This window comes from Pseudorca crassidens, chromosome 6, assembly GCF_039906515.1.
Source record: "Pseudorca crassidens isolate mPseCra1 chromosome 6, mPseCra1.hap1, whole genome shotgun sequence".
Classification (NCBI taxonomy): Eukaryota; Metazoa; Chordata; class Mammalia; order Artiodactyla; family Delphinidae; genus Pseudorca; species Pseudorca crassidens.
In genome coordinates this window covers 65720021-65739469 of record NC_090301.1, presented here as the reverse complement: position 1 = coordinate 65739469, position 19449 = coordinate 65720021, and the positions used below count along the sequence as shown (strand labels likewise).

Sequence of the window (19449 nt, the reverse complement as noted above, 5' to 3'; positions counted from 1 at the left end):
GATAATCATTATCACTTTACAAATGATAAAATTAAGGTTTAGACAGGTTAAGTAACTTGTCTAATGTCATATAACCAACAAGTAAGAAAGCCAAGATTTGAGAGAATTGTTGCTGAGCCCAAAGCCCATGCTCTGACTTCTGTGCAACCACCCTGTTTCTGAAATAAAAGAAACAGTGTATTCACATGCTTATAACTCTTCCATTAATTTAAAAGCGGAAATAATCCATAGAAAAACTATCAAGATGAGTCTAACAGATGAAGAGAATCTACCATTCAATCTTGAAGTGAAACACAAAAACAAAGGCACCTTGTTTACAACATAAACCAATAATGGAATTTTACATAATACATATATTCAGTGTCTTCGTGAAAATTAATTCATCAGATGCAAAAAACTAACTTTTGGATATGTGTAGACATGAGTTCTATTTAATCTTTGTTTACAGTAATCATGCCAAATGAATTATATACTTGTTATAAAGCAAATGTCATAATAGTAACTTAAGCACAAGCAATAATAAAACATTTTGGTATAATATTGCTTTAACTCACATAGAAATTTTTTTTTAAATACTGCTTGAAAAGTCTTTAAAATTTCTGAACAAATCCAGCTTTTGCTTATCACAGTTCTTCACACATAGTGCTAGATATCAGGCTCCTTATCAAACTTTGTATCCATTACTAAATATTACTGATAACCCAGATTTCAGTTTTCAGTTAGCAACTGAGTACTGATGTGAACCTAAAATAATATAAAATTAATTTATGTCTACTTATTGCCTCCCTAAATATCCTCCCCTGATGTGGCTTGCCTAGATGATGATAAAATAAATTGATACCTTTTTTTATGTATAGTTACTCCAGGTCTTACTGGGTCAGACTTTCTCCAGATGAGAGCTGTCGCCAATATATCCAACTTTATTCTTAAGAATATTCCTTAAAATTATCTATTCTTGTCTTATAAACCAACTTTGTAATATGTTACCAGTTACTCTACTTCTAAGCATATCTTCCCTTTAATGCATACAGTTGGGAATCAATCTACATTTTAGAAATTTTAAAAGGATATAAAAGATGATTAAATGCCCATTATTAGCACTCAGTTGGAAGATGTGCTCCTGGAAAGTTCCCAGGTATAGACAAGTGATCCTCTAGATGTTTACAAATTAATTTCCAAACACATTTTAAGCAATGTAATTATATTCCACGATCTGCCTGGACTATGGCAGGAAAGTAGAAGTGTGCCTAGTGTCACTTAAATTCAGCATGCTCTTAATTAAAGATGTCTTTTTTTTCTTTTCTTCTATCCTAAACCTACTTTTTAAACCAAGTTCCTGATTCCGATTCTTTGCAATATCATTCTTTCAGCACCTAGACTCAAACCTCCTTGTCTTATTTATTTCAAATATTGACAGTAAAGTCATTTAATTCTACCCTTGAAATAACTCTTCTCTCAGTTTCATCTTCCAAATTCTTATGAACTCTCTGTTGACTACTGTCACTTTTTTTTGGACAGCTATAAATAATAAGTTCATCCTTATTCTCGCCTCACCTAATTCTAGACCTTTGTGGAACACAAAGCCTGAATTATGCTACATGCCCAATAAATAAATATCTGTTTCAGATATTACTACCAAATGAAATTTCTGTCTCCAACTTAGCTTTCTAACCAAATTTCCCAAATCTATCTTTCACAGAAGCTGTCCTTTAGTTAAGGTGAACTTCTTAATGTTCTCTGGCTTTTGCTTATAGTGGCTTTTGCCCATCATTGTGGAAGAAGAATAATTACGCTCTCATCTTCAACACTTTATCGGCACAATTCTTTCGGCACGTACTTCTTTTTATTTAGCCCACCTCCATACTAACTGACTTACCAAGCTAACGATGCTTGGCATTTTCTCTGTAGAACACAATGACTGATGCCAGTGGTGTGCTGATATTTTCTCAGGAGGTGGGCTACACTCTAGTACACCTGTACATCTCTTCTTCCACCTGGTGAGTTGTGTACTTATCAAAAATAAGTTATGTTTGTGTTCAAATCAACCTGTACTATTGTAAATTAATGTAATTACAGAATTTACTCTTGCATAATTTGATAAAATGAGTTTGAAAACAAAGTTATTTATTGTATTCATAAAAACTAAGTTGAAATCATTGCATAAACTAAATAAAGACAAATCTCTCATACATATACAAACACATTAAAAAAACTTATTGTAAAATTAGGTGTGAATAATTATTTTTAAAAGGGGGTATTGGGACTTCCCTCGTGGTCTAGTGGGGGGCACAGGTTCAATCCCTGGTTGGGGAGCTAAGATCCCGCATGCCATGGGCGTGGCCAAAAAATGGGGGGGTGTATCTGGGATATAAATTTCTGGAAGGATGCTAAATTCAGGTTGCCTTATAAGGTTCTTTAAAATCTTTGTCCTCTTTGAAAAACCTAAACTGGACTAATAGATGATGAATTACAGGTGTGGCTCATGCTAAAGTGATGATGCAGAACCGCAAACAATGAACCCAGACTGGAACAAGAGGCCCAAAGGCACATTTTAATTTAAGTATGTATCAATTTTCAAAATGAAGCAGTTTAATGTTTGGGATTGGAAGGAGTTTGTATACATTTCAGGAATGGGACATGATTACAGGTTCGAGTTTTAAAGTTAGTATTCATATCTGGTTTAAATAACTCCCTAAAGCAACATTTTGCAAAAGAAGCCTGGTAAACCACATCCTTGCTGACCCCCTTGATAGACCCTGATTCTCACACTAGCGAGGGAAACTTGCCCCACCTTTGTCATACTGACATCAGATAAAATGACAAGTGAATGTTAGAAAGACCAAACCACAGGCAAGTAGGCTCAGGCCAGTTAATATACTCTAGATAAATTATGCTAACCAGAGAAAAAAGTTAGTGTTTTTTTCTATAAGTCCATACATAATGTAAATAAATAGCATTAGTATGAAAAAGAAAAGAAAAACACACAAAATGAAACAGATACAGAAGTGACTGAACTGAAGTGTGCCCAGGCAATGCACGGGAGGCAACAAGGGCTTTGACTGATGAGCTAAATAAAGAACATTAATAAGTAAAATTAAATAATAAATGTATTAAACAAATAGATTAAAATACATAAAAAATTAACAAACTGAACTCTAGCTTATTGAGTCATTGGCATCATCTTAGGATTCTGCTGACAACACTAAAGTTTGTGTGTTTTATTGATTTTTTTTCCCTAAGAACCACGTGCTATACTAATATCATCTGCTACATTGATAATTCATTAATTTCTCTTTATGTTCCCTTTGTTTTGTTTTTCCTTTTCTAATTTCTCAAACTAAGTTCTTTGTCATGTTCTTTCATCCTTTCTTGATCATCCTTGTTAATAGTAAGACATTCAGTGACTGCTTGGTCCAATTTCATAGATTTTGGAAGAAAAAGTTCTTACTGTTTGGGAGGACATTTTAAATTTTTCAAGTGGTTATATTTTTTCTATCATTTTTTTATTAATTTCTCATTTAACTGCATTGTGATTAGCTAATTAATAACCCTATATGATATCTTCTATCTTGAATTTATTGGTATAATAGCCCTACAATGTCTGCTTGTTTGAATTTATTGAGACTTACTTTGAAATTTGTATAAATATATCAATACCATGGGCCACTGAAAATAAGAATTCTCTGTACATATAATTTTTGAGATAACATACATTTATAATGCTATTTATATTATTCAAATTATCAATGTCCTTATTTAATTTTTCTTTGATTCATCACAGACTAAAAGAATGGTATTAAAACTCTCACAACCAATATACATTTATCAATGTATTCTTATATTTCTCATTGTTGAAATCAAAGATGATGTGGTTCTGAGTTCTTTATTTGGTTGGAGTAATAACACTATTACTCAAAAAGGGAAGAATTTTTAGATGTATGGAAAGAGTCCATCTCTATATTAGCACATGAGATAAGAATTCAGATAAAATACTAAATAAATTGGACAACAGCAAAACTAAAACATTCTCAGAAAAGTACTTGTATTGATGTAAAAACCAGTAAGGACAATTAATTTTTCCTTTTTTTGTTCTTACATTGAAATTTAATTTTATTTTGAAATTCACCATTCACATAATAAAGCAATTGGTTCTCATGGTCTTTGAGATTAATAGACTATTTAAATATCCATTTTAATGTTTATTAAGCCATTAATCAACCTTTAATTTACTAATTTCCAAATGAGCTAGTTCATTTAAAAATATGTATATTTTCACATGTAACTCTCAATAGCTCAATTTCTGTAAGGACTTATATTGTCCATGTATTTTTGGCAGGCTGACAATAAGTGAGCAGAGAGAATGCGGGAACCACAGTGTATCTGAAGCATCCACTTTGCCTTGTACATCAGGGCATTCAATAACCACTTAATAACTGCAACCCTGATGGGAAGAGCATTTTTCCTCCTCAACGGATTTATGCAACATTTCATGCTTTTTAAAAATGTTCTGTACTATAGTAAATGATTTTGACCTTGAGGGTGAAGCAAAACAAAGGAAAGCAAATAGTACACTCCACAATATTTCTTTGAGTAAGTGATTAAATGGGTTTTTTTGTTGTTCTTTGACTCGATCGTAGGATGTTTATGCTTTTATTTTAGACTTGGTTTGTTACAATGAGCTTATTTATAGGGTTTACTAGAAGTTCAATTTATAATGTGATAAAAATATGTTAAAAATAAATCTGGGGCTTCTCTGGTGGCACAGTGGTTGAGAGTCCGCCTGCCGATGCAGGGGACACGGGTTCGTGCCCCGGTCCCAGAAGATCCCACATGCTGCGGAGCGGCTAGGCCCGTGAGCCATGACCGCTGAGCCTGCGCATCCGGAGCCTGTGCTCCGCAACGGGAGAGGCCACAGTAGTGAGAGGCCCGTGTACCGCTAAAAAAAAAAAAAAATCTGGAATTTAAGGGTCAAAAGGATACAGAATATGTGTGTGTATATATATGTATACACATACGTATTTTTTATTTCTGAAAAATACATATTTTAAAAGCTAGGCATATACTATATTAAAGGTGGAAATTTTACTGTTATATATATATATTAACATATATATTTAAGATATATACCTTAAATCATACATAGTTGAGATGCCAACAACCTTAAAAATATTAGTATTAATATTTCATTGTATACACTGTGCATTAGTAAATATTTCTAGTGTACACTAAGCATATTAAAAATTAAAATGACTTCTATTAAAAACTCTCAGCAAGGCAACAATATATCAAAGGAACAGACTCTGTACTGAGATTTAGCATTTCCACAGAGCGGTTAGAAAAGTCAAATATTAACTCATTAATTCCCATATCATCCCTACAGCTCAGATGATTTCTTCATCGAGCTTTACATTGGAACGACAATCTTTGGTGGATTATTCATATTTAATAAATATAAAATTTTCTTATTAATTGTGAAATCTACTGTCATTCAAACACTTGCCTAAGGTAGGGGTAAAGGTGAAGAAATACAGCTCTGATATACTCTGAATTCTGCTTTAAAGTATGTCAAAAGTGAATTTTTATATAGATGATTAGCTATAAAGGAACAAAGGAGGTATTATAACCTCTCATCACATAATGGACCAAGAGAAAATTATTGTGATTGCAAATGAATCAGAAGCAAAAAATTGCAAAATTGCATTTATAATTCCCAAGCTAGAAAGCAAAATTGTAAACCAAATAATTTCCATTGTTAAATTTATTTTGCTGAATGAGTGCAGAATCTCTAATATTCTTTTGACATTAATTTTTAATGTTAAATGATAACATATTTAACAAATATTTTTAAAGTGTCTACTGGATAGGGGAACTGTATAACTACAGTGAAAGGGTAAAGAGTTCTCTTTTGAGTCAGACAAGCTTGGGTTTGAATCACAACGACTGGTTTTATGGACTTTAGGCAGTTATCTTGACCTCCATAAGTTGAAGTTTCTAATTTGTAGAATGATCCCTACTTTACATGGTTGTCATAAGGATTGAACAAGATAACACGTGGAATATGTCATTTGCTTACTGGATACATGGCAACAATTTCTGTAACAGTTATAGTTTGTAATATGTGTAATTGCTGATATTTGATCTTTTCAGCTAAAAAATATTAGTATATGCTAAACATCAAAATTAGGACCTGAAAAAATAAAATAGTGAATATAATAGGCCCAGTACCTAATGGGCTCAAAATAAGACAAGACAAGCAACAACTGCTACACACTATGATAGGGTAAGTATAGGGTATTTTGAGAGCACCACCTAACTCAGTCTAAGAAGAACAGGGTAGAAAAAAGTGACATTTGGGGCCAGAAGGATGAGTTGGGGTGGGAGTGAGTCAGGTGAAGAAATATGGGGTAAGAGAATATCCCAGATAGAGGGAACAGGAATGAAGATCAGAACCTGATAAAGCATGAGGAGTTTTAGGAAACGATAGATCAGTGTAGTTGGCTGGGGAGGGGTGGGAAGTACTATTACATGCAGCTGGAAAGGTCAGTAATGGTCACTTTTGCAGGGACTTGTAGGCCATGTTAAGAAGTATAGACTGGGAGCAATGGGAAGCTCCTGAAAGGTTAGAAAGCTGAGAGAGCTATGGCCAGATTTACCTTTTAGAAAGACCACTTATCATTATGTGGGAACTGGACTAGTGAGGAGAATATGAATGTGGGAGCCCTTTTTGGAGGCTGTAGCAGTAAAACTGAGAGATGATGGAGGTCTGACATTGGGTGGAGGTGGTGGGGATGCAGAGTAGACAAAGACAAGGTAGCACTGGTTGTATCTGGTGATCAATTAGGTGTAATAAGGGAGAGGAAGTTCGGGTATCCGTTGGCTAGATGGTAGTACTCTTCATGGAGAGTAGTTGCCATCTCACAGGAATCATGGTCCTGAGGAACTATATAGCTCAAGACAAGGAAATAGGCAAGGGCTGAAGGGACACCCCCAGTCAATACCCGGATGGGACTCTACAAAGTGTTCCCTGAGCATCTGTCAGGCAATGATACGAAAATTCTGACTGTTTTCTTTTCTCCTCCACCTTCCTTCCTCCCTGCCCTCTCCCCAGGGAGGAGAAGCTTCATTAAAGATTAAGCTGCTAACTTAATTTGACTTAGGAATAGGCTTGCTTAGTTTATTCTATCTGTACACTTGCAAAAAATATAACTGATAAAAATGTATTCAGGAAAAGTGAGATTAACTTACATGATGCCAATTAACATTGATCAAGCACCTCATTTGTGCCAGGTACAGTGCTAGTTACTAGAAGTACAAAGGTGTATATGACCACAGGTCTTGTTCTCAAGTTGCTCACAAGATTAGTAAGTAGGATAGACAGATACACAACAGAGAAATAGAGTGCAATATAGACATTTCATGTTATGCAGGTAGTAATTGTACTTAGGGGAGTCTCAGAGCCTTGCCCAGAATAAGAATTGCTAGGTATCATGAGCAACAAACAACAATATGTTTGAGTGAATAAACTGACAGTGTCTTGAAAGACAACTCAAAGTTCCTTTTTTTGTTTTGCTTGATTTTGCAGAGAATGACAGGGATAAGAAGAGAATTTCTAATAAGAAATTATGCAGTCAAAAGGTATAAACTTCATGGAACTATGTGATTAGAACTGAAATAAGTCATGAGATATTAGACTGGTGAAATAGATCTCAAGACAATCAAGTTGCTCATGATAAAGACTGCCCTTCTCCCCACCATGGAAATGTGTTTCAGATGGTAATTCTATTGATACTGGTGAAATAATAGGATGAGGAGTGGGGGGATGGTCAAGATTGGAGACAGATTTAGGAGATAAAAGCTACAGGATTTGGCAGTAAATTTGATGAGGGGCTTCCAATTAGAGAAGTTGAGAAGGACTTCAGGCTTCTTGTAAGCTATTTGAGAAGATCATATGGTTGGGAGGAAAGTAGCTTGGACTTTTGTAAGCCAGGGAATGACGACTCTTAAAGAATTAGGAAATGATGCAGATATCAAGTAAAATAGGGCCACTGAACTTGGCAATTAAGAGAACACTGGTGATTTTTGAGAGAGAAAAGTAAAGGTGGAAACCAGAGATGATGCTTTAAGATGACTGAGCAGTGGAAATGGGAGACAGTGAGCACGTTATCTTTTAAAGAAGATCAGCAACGAATTCAAGGAAGAAATTACAAAAGAAACTTAAGAAAAGGATAAAATCAAAGGAATAACTTTTAAAATTTACATGATTTTATTTTATTTTAGAATGAGAGAGTCTTGACCATTTAAACAAGCTTGTGGTAAGGGCTTAGAGAGAAGAAGAAACTGTAATACAAGATGGAGGCAAAACCTGCTGTATCAGAGACCATGAGGTTAAGAGACAGTATAGATAAAAAAGTGTGGAGGCATATATACCTATCTCCCAGTAGATTCTTAATATCCCCAGATACGTTGTCTGACATTTTTCTACAGGGAAAATTGTTATCATGATGTTAGTAAACTTGGATATTTGTAAAAGTCTTGGTATATATCCATTTGATTCAAGATTAATCAAAGACTTCCTATTCTTATTTCTTTATTTAACACACATTTACTTACTATATGCTAGGCACTGTGATGAATGTGGGCCATACTGTGTGATATGAAATAAGCTTAATTCCTGTTCTTATGCACATTTTAAAACTATTATTCACATAAGGCATTCACTGTAGACCTTTATGTGGTAGCACAAATTTAATTTGCTGATATTCAGTAATGTACAACAGGTTGAAAATTATCACGTGTTCTTCAATCTATACCATGTACAGTAAAGATAAAAGTATTAAATAAGAAAATATCGGCAAAGCAGTAAGTAAATATTATTTTAACACAGGTAATATCATTGGGAGGACAAATGAGATCTAGAATTAACTGTTCATTATGCATTTATTCATTCATTTAATAAACATTTTTTATGTGCTGTGGACTTAAGGTGAGTAAGACATGGTTGGTGTTTTCCCTGTTCTCAAAGGCTTCATAAGCTAATGATGTAACCATAGAAGTGCTTCCTAATTATTTGGAAGATTCTTATAGGTAGAATTAAACTCAGAAGGGTATCTCCCTAAAGCACAATTTTGAGTAACCATAGTTTCTAAGAATAAGCGCTCTGTAATTAGGAGAACTCCACAGGTCAGAAGCAGATCAGTGTAAATTACAGGCCAGCAGAGGAGGGAAAGGTCCCTCCAGGACTGAGGGAGACTGAGATTCTCCTGGCTATACCATTAACCTGTGCCCAGTGATGAGGGCTTGGTAGTCAACACCAACTCTACAGTGGATACCTATTCTTAGGTCTTCAATGAAGTGTCATTCATTTCAAATAGGGGTCAGAGATAGTACCTTTTTAGACATTGTTAAGGAAATTTAATGTAATGGTTCAGAACATAGACTGTAACTGACAGCCTGGATTCTAGGTCAGGATCAATCCTTACTATTTGTGTGACTTTGGCAAGCTACTTAAACTCTTTGAGTTCAATTTCCTTATCTGTAAGTTTGGAATAATAGTATCTGTCTCATGGTGTGAAGACTGAATGACATAACACTACATGTAAAGCCCTATAAACAGTGCTTTGTCCACGGTGAGCATCCAACAAATGATACCTGTTACTAACAGGAACTGTATACAAAGACTCGAATGACATTTTTACTCACTCTGGAGTTCACTCATTGCAAAAACAAGCGTACTTTTTCCTAACTACTTTAATAATATGATGTTTTTATTCCAAAGAGGCCTAAGTTTAATAATTCATTTTTAAAGTATTTATTTAAACAGATTAGAGTAGTAATTTCGCTATCAGTAGCTATCACTACCTTATGTTTTTTGAGTCCTTTTAACTTCTAAACAGCTTTTAGATCCTCATAACATTCCTATAAGCACCACAGAACAGATGTATTCCTATTATAAATTAGGAAACTGGATAATATAGAGTTAGTGATTGCCCATAATAGAGTTAAGACCACCAGACTCTTAGTCTAGTATTCATAAAACCAGCCCAAACGCAAAAAGATATTGAGTCCTTATTATGCACCCAACATTACAGTAGGTGCTTCAGAGGATTAAAATTATATAAAACACAATTCATTGCCAAAACAACTTACTTTCTAATTGGGGAGATATGACTTTATTTGTCTTTTGCATAGTCTCAGCAATTTTGCCCAGCTTTCAAAACTCCTCAAAATCTGTCCAAGCCTCCATTCTTTACTATTATTTTTCAGTAGAAACCCATATTTCTAGCTATTTATTTCCATGAGTCAAGAAACTTTCTGAGGTTTTAAAAACAATACTTTAGGGCTTCCCTGGTGACACAGTGGTTGAGAGTCCGCCTGCCAATGCAGGAGACACTGGTTCGTGCCCTGGTCCGGGAAGAACCCACATGCCGCGGAGCGGCTGGGCCTGTGAGCCATGGCCGCTGAGCCTGTGCGTCCGGGGACTGTGCATCTGGAGCCTGTGCTCTGCAACGCGAGAGGCCACGTTGACACTTTATTGAAGACCTAAGAATAGGTATCCGCTGTAGAGTTGGTAGCCCACGTTGACACTTTCTTGAAGACCTAAGAATAGGTATCCACTGTAGAGTTGGTGTTGACTACCAAGCCCTCATCACTGGGCACAGGTTAATGGTATAGCCAGGAGAATCTCAGTCTCCCTCAGTCCTGGAGGGACCTTTCCCTCCTCTGCTGGCCTGTAATTTACACTGATCTGCTTCTGACCTGTGGAGTTCTCCTAATTACAGAGCGCTTATTCTTAGAAACTATGGTTACTCAAAGTTGTGCTTTAGGAAGATACCCTTCTGAGTTTAATTCTACCTATAAGAATCTTCCAAATAATTAGGAAGCACTTCTATGGTTACATCATTAGCTTATGAGAGGCCCGCATACCGCAAAAAATAAAAACAATACTTTAGATTATCCGAATGTTCTTTGAAGGTTGAGGTCCATTGGGACTTAAAAAGGTGAGGAAATGTGACCCATGCTATGCCTTTTCTGCTTTGGGGGACCAAAAGGGGGAAAATATAGAAAAGATAGCTCTCAAGTTTGTCCTGGAATGGGGGACAGTGATGCATGAGTATGTACCTTATGGAGGAAGTAAAACAAGTACCGGCCTCCATTTTACAGTGTTTCTTCATATCAGTCTATTCTTGGTTTCCTGGAAACAGACTATCCGCTCCTTGCTTATGCCTCTACTTTCATCTAGATTTTATGTCCCAGCAACAGCAAACTGATAATTATTTCTAAACACACTCTATGCTTCATAGCTCTAGGTTTTTGTTCATTTATTCCCTCTTACTGGAATGCCCTTCAGAAAAATAGTTTTTTAAAATATTTTAAATGTTAACCATTATCAAGAATTTAATGAAAACAGTTTAAAAATTAGACAGAAAATACAAAATTTATCACTCTCTCCAGATAAACGTAAAACAGTTTATGACAGAGGGCAGAAGGCAAACAGCAAAAAAGGACAAATAGTAGAATATGTTACTAGTAGTTCTTAAGAGAAAACTTACCAGGAACAGAGTGTTGGGAATGCTACTAGAAATAATAATAATAACAATTTATCGAATACTTACAATTTGCTAGACACTGTGCTAAGTCCTTTACATTTACTATTTCATTTAATAATATTCCCCCAAAAGTAGGTGATTTTATCCCCATTTTTGAGATGAGGAAATTGAGGATTGGATAGTCAAGTAAGGTCACACAGTATGTGGCTAAAATAGAATTATATAACCCAGTATTTGGCTTCGGAGAATACTCCATTACCAACAACTTTATAATTAGCCTCACATGTCTAAAAACAAATGCTTCAAAAATGGATAATAAACTATGAGCACTGGTAATTTTAACCCAAGGCACTAATATAATTTCAATAATGCCCATTGTAGATAAGACTCGTTATTGAAATTCAGGAATGGAAACATTAATATATTAAAATGGAATAGGTCAAACAGAGGTCACGACAGGTAATATTTTTAGTCAATAAGGTATGTTCCAGTATGGAAATGCATATTTAAAGGTTGAAAGTTATCTTTCTAAAATGCAAATGTATGTATGTGTGTGGATACATGTATATGTGTATTTGTATACATATATAATTATGAAGAGAGTCATCTTTCTAAATGCATATATGTACATATATAAGCAGAATCATGGCTCATTTGTATCCTTCATTATCTAATACATTTCTTAGCACATGGTAACTGTTGAATAAATTAAGGTAGGCAAAAGAGTAAAGGCCAAAACAGAAAAATCAAAAGGGCAAAGCTACTTTAACGTATTATAGGCTGCATTCCTAATGCAGAATAAAGAATCTTCATCTTCTGGGGTATCTATTTTCAGTTTAATTCCACTAAAAGCAGAGCATCTTATGATTTGTGCCTTGCTTTGATGAAGCGAGTACTATATAAGACTAGGGGAGCAATGAAGAGAAACAATTTTGTATGGGTTTATTTCTAACCAAAAAGGAAGACATGGTAAAGAAAAGTGCATGGTAAAAGAAAATTGGGACAATAATCTATAAAAGAATATTTATAGAAAGCCAGATTCAAAAATGAATGAAAGAAATTGAAATGTAATGGGGATGAATAGAAGTTTCAGTATTTAATATAAAAATACCAACTAGATGAGAAACAACTGTATTTCAACAGCAATTCATGGGAAAAAGATAAGGGACTATTACTTTCCTTGAAGCCCAATATAAATTGACAAGGTGAAATGTTTAACAAAGATAAAAACAACAAAGTTCAATATTGGATTGAATCAAGAGAAAAATGGAGTCTGGATGATGGGAAATAAAACTTTATTTTCAAGAATGCTCTCATCAGAGTAACTGTGATGAATACCTTCAAACTGCTTCTATTAAAAACAGTTAAGTGAGCTGGAAAAGTTTGATTTGAGTGCCTACTTTTTACCAAGAATGCACACGTATATACGTTGCAACATAAAAGGAGAGACATACATGCATATCAGTGGTTATAATAAAATAATATGATAACTTTGTAAGATGCATGAGGCTAGAGCATGAGTTGCTTATTACCTACACTTTGTGCCTTATATCTCTGGGAACCAAAAACGAAGCCACACATTCTGCCTAGGTCAGGAAGACTCCATGATCACTACCTTTAAAGAGCTGAAACAGCATTTCTTACACTTAAGAACTCCTGAACTTCAGGCCCTACACCCATGGACCTAGTGGTTGTACTCTATTAGAAAAGCAGTGCATTATAGTTCAGCACAGGCAACAAGAGCGTCACTCACTAGTTCTTCCTAAATGTGCAATGTGCTCTGATATCATTATTTTATTAAATTAAAAAAATTTTTAAATTAGTGGTACAATAAATTGGTTTATCAACTCTTACTGGGTTATGACTCACAATTTGAGAAATAGTGCATTAAATTATCTCTAAAGTTTCTACTAAACATTTAAATTTTCAATTAATGCAGTGTTTGAAGATATAAAATGACAGAGTATGAAGAAATAGAACTTTCTCCAGTGGTTCAGTGGATGATCACTGCTTAATAAAGAAATCAGGGTTCCTGTTAGCCCTAATCAATACAAATGAAAATGTATGAGTATAAATTATGTCAAATTTTTGCAGAAAAGTATTCATTATGGATGGTTTTTGTAATAAAATAGTTTTGAGTAATGAAAATCTCACAACAAACAAAAGTCCAGGACCAGATGACTTCATAGGTGAATTCTATCAAACATTTAGAGGAGAGTTTACATCTATCCTTCTCAAGCTATTCCAAAATATTGCAGAAGAAGGAACACTTCCAAACTCGTTCTATGAGGACAGCATCACCCTGCTACCAAAACCAGACAAAGATATCACTGATGAACATAGATATAAAAATCCTCAACAAAATACTAGCAAACCAAATCTAACAATACATTAAAAGGATCACACACCATGATCAAGTGGGATTTATCCCAGGGATGCAAGGATTTTTCAATATCTGCAAATCAATCAATGTGATGCACTACATTAACAAATTGAAGAGTAAAAACCATATGATCAACTCAGTAGATGCAGAAAAAGCTTTTGATAAAATTCAACATCTATTTATGATAAACTCAATTTGTAGAGAGTTAACACATCTCAACATAATAAAGGCCATATATGACAAACCCACCGCTAACATCATACTTAATGGTGAAAAGCTGAAAGCATTTCTTTTAAGATCAGGAACAAGACAACAATGTCCACTCTTGCCACTTTTATTTAACACAGTTTTGGAAGTCCTAACCATGGCAATCAAAGAAGAAAAAGAAATAAAAAGAATACAAATTGGAAAGAAGTGAAACTGTCATTGTTTGCAGATGACATGATACAATACATAGAAAATCCTAAAGACACCACCAGAAAACTACTAGAGCTCATCAATGAATTTGGTACAGTTTCAGGATACAAAATTAATATACAGAAATATGTTGCATTCCTATACACTAACAACAAACTATCAGGAAGAGAAATTAAGAAAACAATCCCATTTACCATTGCATCAAAAAGTATAAAATACTTAGGAATAAATCTACCTAAGGAGGCAAAAGAACTGTACTTGGAAAAAGAAATTGAAGATAACACAAACAAATGGAAATATATACCATGTTCTTGGATTGGAAGAATCGATATTATTAAAATGATCATCTTACACAAGGCAACCTACAGATTCAGTGCAATCCCTATCAAAGTACCAATGGCATTTTTCACAGAACTAGAACAAATAATTTTAAAATTTGTATGGAAACCCAAAAGATCCCAAATAGACAAAACAATCTTGAGAAAGAAAAATGGAGCTGGAGGAATCATGCTCCCTGACCTCAGATTATATTACAAAGCTACAGTAATCAAAAAGTATGGTACTGGCACAAAAACAGACACATAGATCAATGGATAGCGAGCCCAGATATAAACCCACACACTTATGGTCAATTAATCTATGACAAAGGAGGCAAGAACATACAATGGGGAAAAGACAGTCTCTTCAATAAATGATGCTGTGAAAACTGGACAGCTACATGTAAAGAATGAAATTGGAAGATTCTCTAATACCATATACAAAAACAAACTCAAAATGGATTAAAGAGCTGAATGTAAGACCGGACACTATAAAACTCCTAGAGGAAAGCATAGGCAGAACACTCTTTGACATAAATTATAGCAATATGTTTTTGGATCTGTCTCCTAAAGCAAAGGAAATAAAAGCAAAAGTGAACAAAATGGGACCTAATTAAACTTAAAAGCCTTTGCACAGCAAAGGAGACCATCAACAAAATAAAAAGACAACCTACTGAATGGGAGAAAATATTTGCAAATGATATGACCAATAAGGGGTTACTATCTAACATATATTAACAGGTCATGTAACTCAACATCAAAAAATACAAAATACAAAAACAAAAAACCAACCAGATTAAAAAATGGGCAGAAGAGCTGAATAGACATTTTTCCAAAGAGGAAATGCACATGGCCAATAGGAACATGAAAAGATGCTCAACATCACTAAATCATCAGCGAAATGCAAATCAAAACCACAATGAGATATTACCTCACATCTGTCAGAATGGCTATCATCAAAAAGAATACACATAACAAATGTTGGTGAGGATGTGGAGAAAAGGGAACCCTTGTACACTGTTGGTGGGTATATAAATTGGTGCAGCCATGTGGTATGGAGGTATGGAGGTTCCTCAAAAAACTAACATTAGAACTACCATATGACCCAGCAATTCCATTCCCAGGAATATATCTGAAAACAACAACAACAACAAAAACTAATTTGAAAAGATACATGCACCCCAATGTTCATAGCAGCATTATTTACAATTGCCAAGATATGGAAGCAACCTAAGTGTCTGTCAACAGATGAATGGATAAAGAAGATGTGGCATATACATACAATGGAGCACTACTCAGTCATAAAAAAGAATGAAATTTTGCCATTTGCAGCAACATGGATGGACTTGGAGGGCATTATGCTAAGTGAAATAAGTCAGACAGAGAAAGACAAATACTGTGTTATATCACTTATATGTGGTATCTAAAAATGCAAAAAAACTAGTGAATAAATGAAAAAGAAGCAGACTCACAGATATAAAGAACAAACTAGTGGTTACCAGCGAGGAGAGGGAAGAGGGGAGGGGCAATATAGGGGTAAGGGAGTAAGAAGTACAAACTATTAGTCAGAAAATAAGCTATAAGGAAATATTGGACAACACAGGAAATACAGCCAATATTTTATAATAACTATAAATGTAGTATAACCGTTAACAATTGTGAATCACTATTACATTGTACACCTGTAACATATAATATTGTCCATCAACTATACTTCAGTAGAAAAAGAAAAACATGTTTGAATGCAACAGATAGCATGGAGTAGTTATTAGTCTTCATCAAATATTAAATAAAGGTATGAAGATTCAAGACAAAGAAAATCAGACTAGGAAGAATACTGCCAAGTTTAACAGAACTTCAGAACCAATTTTTTAAATATAAAGGTAACAACTAAAAAAATCAGCCTCCATCAGATTCTTTAGCAAAACTCAAGTTTTTAATGAACAAAGTTTGAACTGAAATAATATTCAAATTAAAAATCCTGAAAAAATTTTACAATGCTTTGCAAAAATGATCTGTAATTTTTATCTCCCAAATCCATTTCCATAGACATGTGAAATGTAATGAGGATCTACCCACAATTACATCTCTACATGCTTTCTCTCCCCCTATCATTACACAAATCTGATTTACCTAAGGAAGCCCACAGGCTGGGGTCAAGGCGGCAGCTTCCAGCTCTGATATTAGCTCCATTCTGAAGAGTAATGGATGACTTAGCCTATTCAGAGACTTATAAAACCTTGAAACATCTTTAAAGGGACAGAGGCAATAATTCACATGCTTATGATATCTTACTTGATCAACTGTCAAAATGCATTACCTTGGACATGGTAATATTCTAGTAGAACTTTATCCCTAATAAAATATCGTTGATAGTATTTGATCCTCTGAATATTTTAAATATTTAGTATTTAAAGTATTTTAAAATATTTAGACTATATGAATTAATGTAATCTATCACATCAATAATCTAAAGAAGAAACATCACACGATGATATCAGTGGATGCAGAGGACACATTTGACAACAAATAGCACCCATTCATGATAAAAATCTCTCAGTAAACTAGGAATAGAGAGAAACTTTCTTAACTTGATAAAGACCATCTACAAAAAACCTATAGCTAACATTGTACTTAATTATGAGAAACTAAAAGCTTTCCTACTAAGATCAGGAACAAGACAAGTATATCCCTTCTCACCACTCCTTTTCAACACTGTACTGGAAGTCATAACTAATGCAATTAGACAAGAAAAGGAAACAAAACGTAACTGATTAGGAAGCAAGAAGTAAAACTGTCTTTGTTGGCAGATGACATTATTGTTTATGTAGAAAATCCAAAGAATCTACAAAACATAAAAAAACAAAAACAAAAACAAAAACCTCCTGGAACTAATAAGTGATTATAACAAGGTTGCAGATTACAAAGTTAATACACAAAAGTTCATCACTTTCCTATGGACTAACATTTAACAAGTGGGGTTTGAAATTAAAAAATGCCATTATGTTAGCACTGCATAAATAAAATACTTAGGTATAAATCTAATGTGTATAAGGTCTATATGAGGAAAACTATAAAATTCTAATGAAAGAAACAAAGAACTAAATAAAGTGGGAGATATTCTATGTTCATGAATAGGAAGACTCAATATTGTCAAGATGTCAGTTTTTCCCAACTTGATCTATATTGATCTATTGATCAATGCAATCTCAATCAAACTCCCAACAAGTTATTTTGTCAATATCTACAAACTGATTCTAAAGTGTATATGAAGAGGCAAAAGACCTAGAGTAGCTAACACAATACCAAAGGAAAAGGAAAAAGTCAGGATTGCCACTACCTGACTTAAAGACATACATAAAGCTACAGTAATCAAGACAGTGTGGTATGGGTGAAAGAACAGACAAACAGATAAACAGAATAGAATAGAAACCCCAGAAATATACCCACATGAATCTAGTCAACAGATCTTTGGTAAAGGAGCAAAGGCAATATTATGGAGCAAAGATAGTCTTTTCCAACAAATGGTACTGGAACTACTGGACGTCTACAGGCAAAAAATGAATCTAGACACAGACCTTATACCCTTCACAGACATTAACTCAAAATGGATCACAGACCTAAATGTAAACATGCAAAGCTATAAATCTCCTAGAAGATAACAGGAGAAAATATAATGATCTTGGAAAAGGTGATGACTTTTTAGATACGATACCAAAAGCACAATACATGACAGAGAGAGTTAATAAACTGGATTTAATTAAAATTAAAAATATCTGCTCTGTGAAAGACATTGTCAAGAGAGTAAGAAGACAAGCCATATTAGGAGAAAATATTTGCAAAAACAAAGCTGATAAAGGACTGTTATTCAAAATGTACAAAGAATTCTCAAAACTTAACAATAAGAAAACAAACAACTTGATCAGAAAACAGGTCAAAGCTCTTAAAAGATACCTCATCAAAGAAGACATATAGATGACAAAGAAGCATATAAAAAGATGCTCCACATCATATGTCATCATAAAATGTAAACTAAAAAACAATGGGGTACCACTACACATCTATTAGAATGGCCAAAATCCAGAACACTGACAACACCAAATGCTGTGGGGCAACAGGAGCTCTCATTCATTGCTAGTGGCTGTGCAAAATCATACAGCCACTTTGGAACACAGTTTGGCAATTTCTTACAAAACAAAACACTTAGCATACCATCCAGAAATTGCCATCCCTGGTACTTAACCAAATGAGCTGAAAACTTATATCCACACAGAAACCTGCACATGGATGTTTATAGCAGCTTTATTCACATTTGCCAAAACTTGGAAGCAACCGAGATGTCCTTCAGTGGGTGAATGGACAACTAAACATCCAGACTACAAAATATTACTTAGCACTGAAAGAAATGAACTATCAAGCCATAAAAAGACACAGAAGAAACTTAAATGTGTATTACTAAATAAAGGAAGCCAGTGTGAAAAGGCTACATATTATATGACTCTAACTATATAATACTCTGGAAAAGGCAAAAACAGTTACAGATCAGTGACTGCCAGGGGTTAGCGTAGAGGGAAGGATGAATAGGCATAGCACAGAGTATTTTTAGATCCATGAAACTGCTCTGTGTGATACTATAAGGGTGGATAAATGTCTTTATACGTTTGTCCAAACTCATAAAACGGACAATACCAAAAGTGAACCCAAATGTAAACTATGGACTTCGGGTGATAATGACACATCAATGTAGATTCCGCAACTGTAACAAATATACCACTCTGGTAGGGGA

General features: G+C 34.4%; 1 protein-coding gene across 4 annotated transcripts in view; it reads right to left on the bottom strand.

Moving 5' to 3' along the window:
* Nucleotides 1-19449, bottom strand: part of LOC137226572 (sodium channel protein type 1 subunit alpha) — a 164603-nt gene that overhangs the window by 30478 nt on the left and 114676 nt on the right. The window lies entirely within an intron of this gene.